At 43.8% G+C, this 12,046-nt stretch overlaps 1 long non-coding RNA gene across 2 annotated transcripts in view; it reads left to right on the top strand.

The window, feature by feature from the left end:
* Nucleotides 1-12,046, top strand: part of LOC118177356 — a 44,953-nt gene that overhangs the window by 1,082 nt on the left and 31,825 nt on the right. The window lies entirely within an intron of this gene.

Genomic DNA, 12,046 nt, shown 5'->3' with positions numbered 1-12,046 from the left:
TTTCCCCTAGTTCGTTGGTCTGTCAGGATTTTAGGAGAAACTTATTTTGGTTGTTTTCTACTTAGAGCACAGATGCCTTTTCATTCAGCCCCCCCTCCCCCATTCAGCTGCAATAATTGTAGATCTGTAAAATGCCCTTATCTGTTGGAAGCTGTCCTCAAACAGTGGCTTTTAAAACCCCAGCAAGTTATTTGTCTTAGATCATTTCTGCTGGCAAATGTGTTCTGGTACTAACGTGTTTTTATATCTGTTTCTGAATTTCATGCAAAACTATGAATCCCAGCTTTTATATTTACCTCTTCCAGGAGGAAAAACAATCAAAAAGGGTCCGTTGTGTCAGCGTAGTCACCCCGATGGAGTAGAGGTGTGGTGGTGTACCTGGCCAGATGAGGATGTGTGCTCCTAAGGCAGCGCTCCTTGCCAAGCCTTTTGCCTGTAAAAACGGACCCACCTGGGTCCATTAGCTTTTGGCTGCAGACTGCAAACACGGGAAGTGATTTCATAAATTGTTGATGTGCTGGGCTCTCTCAGTTTCATTTGCTGCAACTGTGAGCAATTTCTCCGTGTGTTGGAGGTATGCAGCTCTGTCACGGTGGTCGTGGTTTTTCCTGGTCTTAATACAATCCTGGTCTTAATCAATACAACAAAACCTGTTAGTTTGGTGTTGAACCTTTCTTCTCTTTGTTGATGGCTAATAGTGAGTACAGGAGGGAGGTTAATGCTTTCTGCCCCCTCTTTTAAAAGGGACCAGGAGAGGAGTTTGAAGACAGCAAGGTAGGAGTAAAGGGAGCAGAAGAGCAAGGAGGTGCTATTCAGGTATCTTAAATCCTGGAGCAGCTCAGGCTTTGTTAAACCTGACTGAGGGTTTGTGAGAAATTGTAGAGCCTGCTGGTGATGCTTGAGAAGACGGGTCTGGGAGGGGGACTGGGGGGGTTGAGCAAACAAGGAAGCATGGTGAAGTAATGTATTATGGCTGTTAGTGTTAGGAGGTTCTGTTCTTTGCATTCATGAGCTGGTGTTGTGCCCTAAGAAAATAAAGCTGTTGTTTCTTAGCAAGTTGGACTTCTAAATGTGCCAGGAGATTTTCTAATGTGTTATTAGAAGCAGGAGACCGTCCAGTGATTGTTGGTACAGGTTTTTGCTGCTTCCATAAAAGTGAGGCTTGCAGCTTAATGACATTGCTCCCTTCTGGGAGCGAAGACCATAAGGAGGTCCTGTTCTTTCAGTGGGTGTTACACAACTTTCTGAAGACAGTCACTCTCTAACAAGACTGCTGAAGTAATCTTGCTCTTCAAAAAATCTGAAAATATATTTCCTATATGAATAGCTAATTGTTTTACCCAAAAGCACCACAAGTAGTAGGGTCAGTGCAACTGAAGATATGGAAGGGGAAAAAAAAAAGTGTGTTGGGGAAGGTGAAAATTCTCAGCCTGTTTTTGCCACTTTAAGTTTCTGAGCTATACTTGATACCGTTAAGACCACAGTTTTTCAAGGACTGCAGTATTTTTCTGTTGCTGACAGGGAATGGGTTTTTGCTTTTTCAGTCATTTGACTGATAGGCACTACTAGGATAATTTTATTATTTATGACTCCTATACTTATGCAGAAACACAGATTCTCAGCAGTGCTGAAACTGCAAATCACTGTGAAAGAGTAAAACAACAACAAAAAAAACTTCAGGATTTATTACTTGGAGGCACTGCAGGGAAGACTGTACAGTGAGTGTAGTAGCTGACAATACTGTTAATTACAGCAAGCTTCACAAATCAGTAGAGAAGAAAGACATTATCACGACTATACTTCTGTTTTTTTAAATACTCCCATGATCTTGAAGGCTCATAAGGTGTTACTGTCTGTATAGTGGCCTGCATGAAGTCCAGATAAGCCAAACAGCTCTCCTGTTACGTGCTTTTGACGATTATTATCATTCTACTTGACTGAAATGTAATTAATTTACCAGTGTGCACTTCAGCCAGCATCCCATACTTAAACGGCAAACTTTTCTTCAATTAGTGTTCATTAGATGTCAGATGACATGAGAGCAGTACTTCTAAATGGAGTTACGTACAGCTACCGAAGATGTAAGGAAGTTCTTTGAATGTGCCTCCGAAGCTGGAGTGTTTTCAGAGTGTGAAGCACATTTCAAGGTTGATTCCATGAATTGTGATACTGACTAGAAATCTGCAAATGTACTGTGGGGGTGTAGGCGCTTCATAAAACGTGTTTTAGAAACACCATTTAGGAGATGTTTTTTCCCCTGAGGAGTGTAAATTGCTTGGTTTTGGGCCTGTTTTCAGCAGTGACTTCTTGGCAACGTTTGTGTAGCTTGGTGTTGTGGAGGACTAGAATTTTAAAACTTTGTGAATCACAGCTCTTCCAAATGCTTGGAGTCCATGGTATTTGCAGAAAATTCACTTTTTTTTTTTTTTTTTTTTTTTTTTCTTTCTCTCAGAATAACCCTGTTAAGCTTTGTCTAGATGTTGTTTATGACAAACTGAGATTTTTCGGTATCCAGCATTTCTGTTGATTGTGGTATAGCATTTATCTGTGTTGTCTCATTCTTGGTGAGAAGAATGACCTCTTTTCTGCTTTCCTTCTGGCTCTGAGCATAATTCCCATGACTCTTGAGGCACCGTCTGATGCTGTAGCTGTATGAATACAGATTATGTTCATTGCCAGATGCCAAGTAGTGCTTTTTCCTTGTTCTTTGATTTTTTTTTTTTTTTACAACCTCTGGATAATTTTTTGAATTGAGTTACATAGTTGTAATTTCTCCAGTTATCTGCCTGCTTACAAGAAACACCATTTTAGTGCAATCAGAAGAGTGATGACAGGGTTGTAGGCAGTGTCATGCACCAAGGTCGATGCAGCATAAACTACCTATGAAAGTTATCAAATATTTTCTTATAAATCCTGTATTCAAGCTGGAGAAAGTTGACCAAGATACATTTTTTTTTTAGCAGTTAATCATTTTATTGGTCTATTTCTTGTACACAGTAATACCTAACTGATGACTTTGCTACTGGTCTGTTGTTAGTTGATAGTGTCTCCTGGTTTTTGTCCTACTTGGGCTAGTTCAGCTTGAAGTTTCCTACCAAATTATAAATATATATATAAATTTGCTCTGGGAAAATATGAGCACACAGAGGTCTCTTTATTGCTGGCCCCAGTCTCTTCCGTTGCTGCCCTTAGTCCTATGAGCCCCTGATGCACCCTGCTTTCATATGGCCAGACCCTCTTCTTCTTTTCCACTCTCATGTTGTTCCTACTCACCCCTCCTTTTTCACCATATTTGAGGCTTTCCCTAAGCGTTCACTAAGTTTTGAATAGTCCAACAGGCCCACTTCAAGAGTGCCTATTGAAACTTAATTTGAGATTTGTAACTTAAATACCAAAATTGACATGGCTGGTGTGTGAGAAAGCAGCATAAGTAGCAGAACAAAGGTTAAGAACGGCCCTCACTGGTGCAGTGAAGACTTGCCATTCCAGGACAACTTTTTCCCCAGTAAAACTGGAGAATGTGGTCAGCGTAAGGGCTTGGGGGAGGTGAAGGACCTTTCCAGTGCAAAAGGAAAGGAGGAAGAACAAGGGGAAGAAATCACACAGGCACAAACTTGCCAGACGCTGATGGAGACAGCAGTGTTGCCAGGATGTTTGCTCCCCACTTGGTAGGAGTGCTGGAATGTGAGTTTATCTCAGCAAGGTTATCTGATCAGGGATCTTGTCAAGTGGGGCTATAAAGAAAAGGGGAAAACAATAAACAAAACTTAAAAGACAGACCTAGGCAAGCATAAAGGAGGCAGTGACAAGAAACAAACTGTGCCAGCCTTGCTAATTGATTGGCCACCAGGAAACTGCAGGCAGACCTGGGCTTTTCCACGCATGAGAACCTCAAGGCCTGGGAGTCCTGGGTGCAGAGGGAGGAAGAGGATGGTGGATCTGTGCCAGTGGATGCAGAATGTGCAGGGGGACGGGGGGAGCTGGGGAGGAACAAAGCGGGGGACAGATGAGAGATGGGGGGGATTAAAGAGGGCCAGTTGAGCGCAGACCATGGTTGGTCAGGATGTCTGACTGACTGGGCCCTATGTGTGATTGCTGCAGCTTGTCCTGTTTTAAGAATTCGTTTCTTAACTCTCCCTGCATAATCTCACTCTCTATCCTGAGTGTGTTAGTGCAGCGAGGACACCTAGTTGACACCTGAAGTCAGCAGCTGTGTCTGTTGGCCAGTACTGGAGGCACTGGGAGCTTCAGGCTGGGCTCCAGCATCAGGGTGGGAGGAACCCCCAGCCCCCCTAGAACTGCTGGAGCTGATGGTCACCTATGGCATCCCTTAAAAAACACCTGGAATGTGGGCTAGGCTAATGAGAAGCTCTGAAGAAGATAATTCTGACAGGTGATTTGAAGAGGATAAGTTTATGGGTTTTGTTTGAATAACTACTGCTTGATCTGAAAAATCTTTATTTATTTATTGTGTGTGTGTGGAGGATGTAAGCTAACAAACTGACTCAGGAGTAAAGTTGGATAGTACTGAATAAAGTCAGATTAGAAGTCCTGGTGGGTGGAGAAGAATACAGTGAGAATTCAAAGGGAGGCTGGGAGGAAGAACCTGATTCAGCATGCAACTTATGAGTGAAACTCAAATAGGCCCATTCAAGAAAAGTTTTTGTAGCCTGCATCTGTAGCAGCAGATGGCATTAGGACAGCAAAGCCAATAGCAGCAGGTGAGACAAAAATACACTGCTGGAAATGGTGGAATGGAATCTGCAGAGAGAAGGGACTGGCCGTCATATGCTTAAAGTTATTCTAACTGCCATATGATTGCCTGCATCTGAGATGTAGGTAACATCTAACAAATTACCTCCTATGTAACTGCTGAGAATCTCTGTGGCAAGAACCTCCCTGTGTGCTGGGGCTGCTGAAGTACAGTTATAAAACAGTATCTGAAGTACAGTTATAAAACAAGAAAAATGACGATTCTTAATGTGCATACACTTTTTCTTTTGGTCAGGCATCTGGAGCTAGAGAAAGGAATGTGTTTGATTGAGGCCACCCTGTACAAAAGGTGCAGTTCTTTGGTGCTGCTATTATCTTTCTGTAATACTACATGTCAAGTGTACTGAATTAATTGGAAGTGCTTTCTGTTATCTGAGACTGGCTGCTACAAGTCCAGAAGCAGAAATGTGGGAAGGAGGGTGTGTGAGCCTAGAGCTGGACTTTGAGTTCTTAGACCTTGTGCTTTCTGAACTCTGTGTCCTGGAGAGGTAAGAAACAATTGAAATCAGAATGGCTGGCATTAAAATGTGTCTGCTTGGTATTTAGAGTTTCAGCCCAGTTACAGAAAGCTTTTGTAATTAATAAGAGTATCGTGCAACTACTGTGAATGGCTCAGTTACACTGCTTTACTTCATGCTGTGTGTGAAAGAATGGAGTAATCCTGTGCTGAGATGAATCTAGGAACAGGCAGCAGAATAGAAAAACATTCTGTTGAAGCAGAATAAAATTTCCTTCTGCAGAGGTTATGGGATGAAAGACGAGAGCTTTCAGGAAAACCTGAACATAGACAGGTGGTTCCAGAATATGAAAGTTGGGCCAGAGGCCTGTATGGCCTTAAGGTGGTGGATGAAATTACAGATCAAGGATATGGTGATAGACACCAGCTTGAGGCTTGTGTTAGTTTCCTCAGTTTTGTCTGCTAGTATTGGGCTGTGATTGGTTTTATCAAAGGTGTCAGTGTTCACCACCACTGCTGCCCTTCTGATCACAGCAATGGCATCTGCTTGGGCATTCCATGTGGCATTGGCTGTGGGGTGAGCAGAATGGGAATCAACGCGGCCAACAGCTGAAGTATGCACATGGGCATAGTCCTGGATTTCTTCACAAAGAAGGCAGCCCCAAATTTCCCCGGTATGGGTGCAGAAGGAGCTTGCTTTCTACCAGGGAAGTCGGGGGGTACACCTAGAAGATGTCAGAGGAGTGAATGGCTAAGTGAAGGGTTCAGTCATCTGGGCACTGTTAGAGGAGTTGGCTGTAACAACTTGGTCATTGTAGTATGGATGGCAGCGGCATGCCTGAACCAGACATGATGAAGAATTGCAGAGGCATCAGTAAACCAGATGTCCTTCTGTGGAATGGGGAAAGGATTGGCATCTGTAAAGGTGAGTCTGAGGGGACCAAAGGTAGCTTGAAAGAGAGGGGAGTGAGAGTAATAATACGTTTGGGACCTAGAGGTTGGACTCTGGTGGATATACCAAGAGCCCAAGGCTGGATGGTAATGGGTTGTGCATATACCTCAGGGAAAGGAACACTGCCAAGGACATTGTGAAGAATAGGATGTACAACCATATGTATAAGGGGACGATCCCCAAGGAGTCTGTCAATATCAGAAAGGACAAGGAAGGCGGCAAGAAAAGCACACTCACATTCCTAATCTGAGGGTATGCACACCTTGTTGTCCCTTGCTGGCAAATGGATTGGTTTAGGGATAGGCCCTCTAAGCACTGCTTTCACTGTAGTGGACCACCAGTAGAAGTGAGGGGTCCCAAATACTGACATTATTTATTACCTTTTAAGAGAAGGGTTAGGGCCTGTTGGTGATTCACTTTTCAGTCCCAGGTGGAAGGAATAGGAGGAATAGAGGACAGACAAGCAGACTAAAACACAAGGCCATGTCGCACCAAAAGTTTAAAGTGTCTAGGAGGCTCTCGAGGTTCTGTTTGGAGGATGGAATAGGCTGGATTTAAAACAAAAACAAAAAAACTGCTGTAGAGTGCTTTCAGGAACACCTTTGGTACCAGCACAAAAGGAAACTCTGGGGAAAAAAAACAAAAACAAAAAACAACAACAACAACAAAAAAAACACTTAGATTCTGTGCAGGACCCTGGAATTTACCAGGAGGAATAGAAAGATCCCAGTGTTTGAGGGTTGAAAACGAGGATCAGATCTTGTGCAACATTTTCATGTAGGCTTGCCTAGGAGAACGTTGTTTGATATACTGATGGGGGGAGAAGTTTCACCTGATGATGAAGTTAAGATGCCACAAGCAATGGTAGGACTATGGCAATAGCCTTAAGGTAAGTAAGTAAAGGTATACTACATGTCATACAAATTATAAGTTAAGTGAGTGTAGTTGTTTAAGGGGATAGGCCACAAAAAGAACATGTCCTTAACACCCCAAATCACCATGCATAGATAAGGAAGGTAAATGGAGTTGATTACTTCATCAGCTACTGGGACCACTCTGTATGAGGCAGAGAGGAGGCAAACATTATGCCTGGGTACTCAATGGTCAGATGCCAAGACCCATTGTTTTTGTGCACTGGCTAGGTGGGGTTGTTAAAAAGGGGAATGGGTGCAGCTCAGGGGGAGATTGAGGGTGTGGTCCCTGGAGAGCTCAGAGTTCTTGCTATTTATAAGATTGTGAGGTAATTAACTTTTAGTGATTAATTTTCCCGGATTCAGGTCTTTTTCACTTTGTTTACTGCCCATTGTGCTTATGGTCCAGGTTGTGCAATCCTCTTCCCTGTAGCACTTAATTGTGCCCTGGTCAACTAGTCACGACAGGGGGCCCCAGATGCAGTTGGGGGGGAGGCCCAGTCATCCCATGCCTGTACTGCACAAAGAACAGTGGGGTGAGGCTGCATCTGGCTTCACCGTACTCTGCAAACAACAGAGAAATGATACTGTGATGGCTTTTCCTTGAATACCAAAGATACCAAAGGGATGAGGTGCTATATGTGTTAGATAAAGTGATTAACTCGTAGTCAAGCTGAGATTTCCTATCCTGTAGTCTCCTGGACTCTGATGCAATCCATCATTTTCCTGTCAGCACATTTCCTGAGACTTCATGGCATTGAGTGCCTGCCTGTCGCTCTGAGTTTATTAGAGTTCAGTTCAAGGCCTACTGTGGTTTGCAAGACTTGTGTCAAGTGCAGAAGTAGAGTAGCAGCCACAGTGAGTACTCCATGTTCTTCAAATTCTGTGAGAGGAGAGGTTTTGGGCTTTTAGGCATGCAGGTTCCCAGGTTATTAACAGCATGTGTCATCGGAGGTAGGAGAGGTGCTTCTTGGAGTACGTGAACTAGGGGGAGTTTTTGTTCAGAAGTGCCAGGAGATGGTACCTTTCCTGGAGCATCTTGGAAGGTTTGGCCTCGAGTAGAGCTTCCTTATCTGAAGCAATCCATATGTTACCTTTCTTTGTTGTAATTTACTGCATCTTGCTTACCTGACACTGTAGTTTTGTGGAAAAAATCAGTTGGGTAACGTGAAGTTATATAAACCCAAAAAACTCTCCCAGTTGGGCAGAGTTCGTATCATCAGAATCACATCACTGCTGCTGTGTTCTCCCCTATAGTAATAAACTGTAATAAACCTCATCAGAATTGTATTTGGGTTACTCCACAACAGATGTTAGAACCTCCCAAAACTGCAGATCCTTGGGCCACCTGCCTACTAGGGAAGTAGCACTTGACTGACTACAGGAAGGGTTGGAGGGGCTCCTGTGAACCCATGGACTACTACAGGTTGCGAGGAAATCAGTCCCCTTCAGGCTGTTCTACTGATTGCAGAATTTTGAGCACATTTATCAATGAGGTAACAAAGATGTTATCATTGATGGTGACATCTACCTTTAGATCAGAAATCCCTATAATCTGCACCCTCCATGCCACCTCAGAGGGATCATTAGGTTCTGACCAGTCCCCCTATGGTGTTCATTTCGGGTTCTTGACAAGAGCCAGTAAACCAGATGCTGGGACTCTGGATTGCCTGCTGGGGAATGCCCAGGGCCAAACAGGCTTCCCATGCTACAGGCCGCTTTGGGTCAGGGCCCTTTTGTGTGGGTTTAGGGGGATATTTAACTGCCAGGATATGAGGGCAGTTAACTATTAAGAGAGTTGGAAAGATGATGGAATTGGCACAGCAGAGATTCCTTTTTCAAATGGTTGGGCCCACATGACACTGAGCCTGTAAGGCCTACGTGACACTGGGCCTGTAAGTCCAGCATGTATTACTGACTTTAGTGAACTCTGAGAGGACCAGGCCCCCCCCCCCCCCTTTTCTTTTTTTTGATTAGTGGGTTCTGCTGGGCTTTACTAGGATGATACCCCATAGGTCTTCATCTACCCCAGTGGCTACATCTAAAGCATGATTGATAACCAACCTAACTCTTTAATTCCAAATCTGTGGGATTGGCCCAGGAATGGTCGGGGATCCTTGGTTATCTTAGGGTACTTCTCTTTGAATGTATGCTAGTGATGCCCAAAACATAGTGTGTATATTTTCTGCTGGAATTTATAGCTGGATCCCAGAGGATCTGTGCTTCAGATTCTCCGTTATGCGATGTGTTTGAAAGACAAGTTAAAATAACCCACAGTAACAGATTGACAATAGTGCTTGCTTAATATGGGTAAGTCTGTCATGTGCAAGAGCTTGTAGAGAGAATTGGGATGCCTCCTTTGGCATCATACTGAATTCTAATAGTTTGTCAAATTAGTAAGTTCAGTCAGGCTTCAGGAAGGGGGGGGAACATGAAGCCTGACTGGCTGATTCAAATTGGACCAAGTATTTCTGACCCAGTCTTGGTCAATATATAAAGCTTAACATATTTCTGTTTCAGAAGCTCCTTTTCTTGCATCTTGCAGCTGCCTGTCAAGCTTCCCCTGGGCACATCATGCCACCATGGGAACCATGTGGTGGTCTCATTACTCCAAAATAGCTTGAAGGCTTCTAACACAGGCATTGGTGAGAGTCTTACCTGTTGCAGATCAAATGTCCTGCTGGGCTGTAGCTTATCAATTTTTAGGGGTGGCAATGTGGGTGGAACTTCAGCCACATTCAAACGGAGATCAGTATTTCTAAGACAGTAAGCTAAGAGAAATAGGCAGGGTAACTTTCCCTTTGTACTTTTCCTTCTGACTTTAATCAAAGTAGGAAAGGGAAGGGATGCTTCCTACCATAAACAATCTGGTGTCCACAAGCAGGGCAAGGCTCCAAAACAATCGGCTGGTCTTGATGCTGTGTATGGCATCCTTTTGATGCCAGAATACAGGGTCTTAAGGCAGCCTGACTGAGTTATAAATTGGGGTTATGGTAACAGACGTCAGATCAACAGCATTAGGGATAAACAATCTCAAAATAATGGTACGCTAACAACTATAAATGAGTGGCACTATTGTCTGGGTTGAAAGGTACTCCCACCTATGCTTGTGTGTTTTTCTTTTTTAAACACATTGTTAAGAAATACTGATCAGTAGTACAATTATATGGGTTAAAATGAGAGTAAATCCAGTAACATTGGGCTGAACTTCAGTCAGTAAATCCAGCTTAATACAAAACTTAATAATGGGACGCAGGAAGGCTTGCATAAGCCTGGTTATCAGGCAGGCTAGCGGCAAGCAGGACGGGGCTTCCTTGGATGAGTGACTCAACCTGCTGGTGGGGCTGAGGAATTCCAGACTCCCTGGTTGGACTGTGCTTCACTTATAGCTCAATTAAAGAAACACTATCTAGACTTAACCAGGCAACACATCCCACCTCTGCTTCCCCTCTGTGCCATTTTTTTCTACTTTGTACAAGGCAATACTGCCCCCACTTTTCTGCCTTTTGCTTACTTGACTCAGATGGGGAGAAGGATGGTTGTCTTCCCTTGGCGGCACGATGCCAAGGCTGCTTCAACCAAGGCTGCTTTCAACAGTCAGTGCGAGTCGTCTTGGTCAAAGTAACAAGCATAAAAACCTGTCTCAAGTAGTGGTTGCCTTCAGTTATATAGAGTAGTGATGACTTGTTCCATTGCATGTGGAGTATGCCAGAGAAAGGAATGAACAAATTAAACTTGTTTTGTCTGCCATCACTCAGATATTGGTGCCCGCAGCTTCTACTAGCTTCTCTGTTTCAGAGATATATTTTTTTCTTGTTGACTCTATTGGAAGCCTTACAAAAGAGAGTGTGCTGGAGCAATTAGTGATCTCAAGCAAGCTTTGTCAGCTCTCTTGGGCCCTGTGCTCAGGGCTTGAGAAGGCTGTATGTTAGCATGAGTCAATCTCAGCTCACTGACCCCTTGTATACAATGTAAGGGTCAGAGGCCTGGTTACAGCCCTGCATCTGTGCTGGACAGATACATGCTGGTTGGTGCCAGTTGGTGCACTGTGGTGGATGGATATTTTGAAAGACAACATTCGTACCTGTCAAAATAAGACTTTTTTCTTTTTCCACTTCCCTGCATGAAATAAAATGCACCACGGTACAGGACAGAGACTGAGCCTCTCAAGAGACAGGGTCTGCACAGCGTGCCAAGGACTCTGGGGCCCATTTGTGTTCCGTAATTTCTGAGTCGCTTTCAATCAGACAGCTTGGTCCTATTTTTGATTGGTGGGTGAGGTGCTTTTTTCTTCAAATTGGGCTGTTTTAGTCCAAATTCATCTCTTTGTTCTGAGAAAACCTGCAGTGGTCCTGGAGGGGCGTAAGCCAGCACGTTACTGAAGTGCTCTCTGCACTTCAGCAGCAGTCCTCTGGGAGGTGAAGTGGCTTTTGTATCCCCAGTGCATCCTGCCTTGCTGGGTGGACAGCAGGAGAGAATAGGCAGGATTGCTGTTGCAGTTAATGTTTGTGCTGTCCTGCTTAGCTGTTCCTCATCCTGTGTCCAGTGGTAGGTAACCATTTACGCTTGCCGGTAGGGTCAAATAGAAGGTATGGCTCAGCTGTAGGTTTTGCCTTTGAGCTGTTGTGGTGGAAGAGGTAGTTGGAAAACCTGGTGAATCTAGTAGGTGAGGATAATCTTTCTGCCCTTGGTACTGTGGGCTGGTTGAAATATTAGTTCGTACAGCAGATGAAGCCCAGAGCTTGCAGCAGGAGCACCTCTGTATAGTAAAAGCCATAATGGTGAAGAATGTTCACTCTAAAATAAGCAATTATCCAGATTGGATAGTATATATAACTAACGTGGAAAGTGCTGATTTTGTTGGACTTTATTGCTGTAAAAGTCAAGGCTTTAGAACAGAGATGTGGTCTCTTACTGGAATAATATTACAAGTAAACAGGTTGATACACAATG

Source organism: Oxyura jamaicensis, chromosome 1 (genome assembly GCF_011077185.1).
Source record: "Oxyura jamaicensis isolate SHBP4307 breed ruddy duck chromosome 1, BPBGC_Ojam_1.0, whole genome shotgun sequence".
In the NCBI taxonomy this organism is placed as follows: Eukaryota; Metazoa; Chordata; class Aves; order Anseriformes; family Anatidae; genus Oxyura; species Oxyura jamaicensis.
The sequence above is the reverse complement of the archived record's forward strand: the minus strand, read 5'-3'. Positions and strand labels throughout refer to the sequence as shown.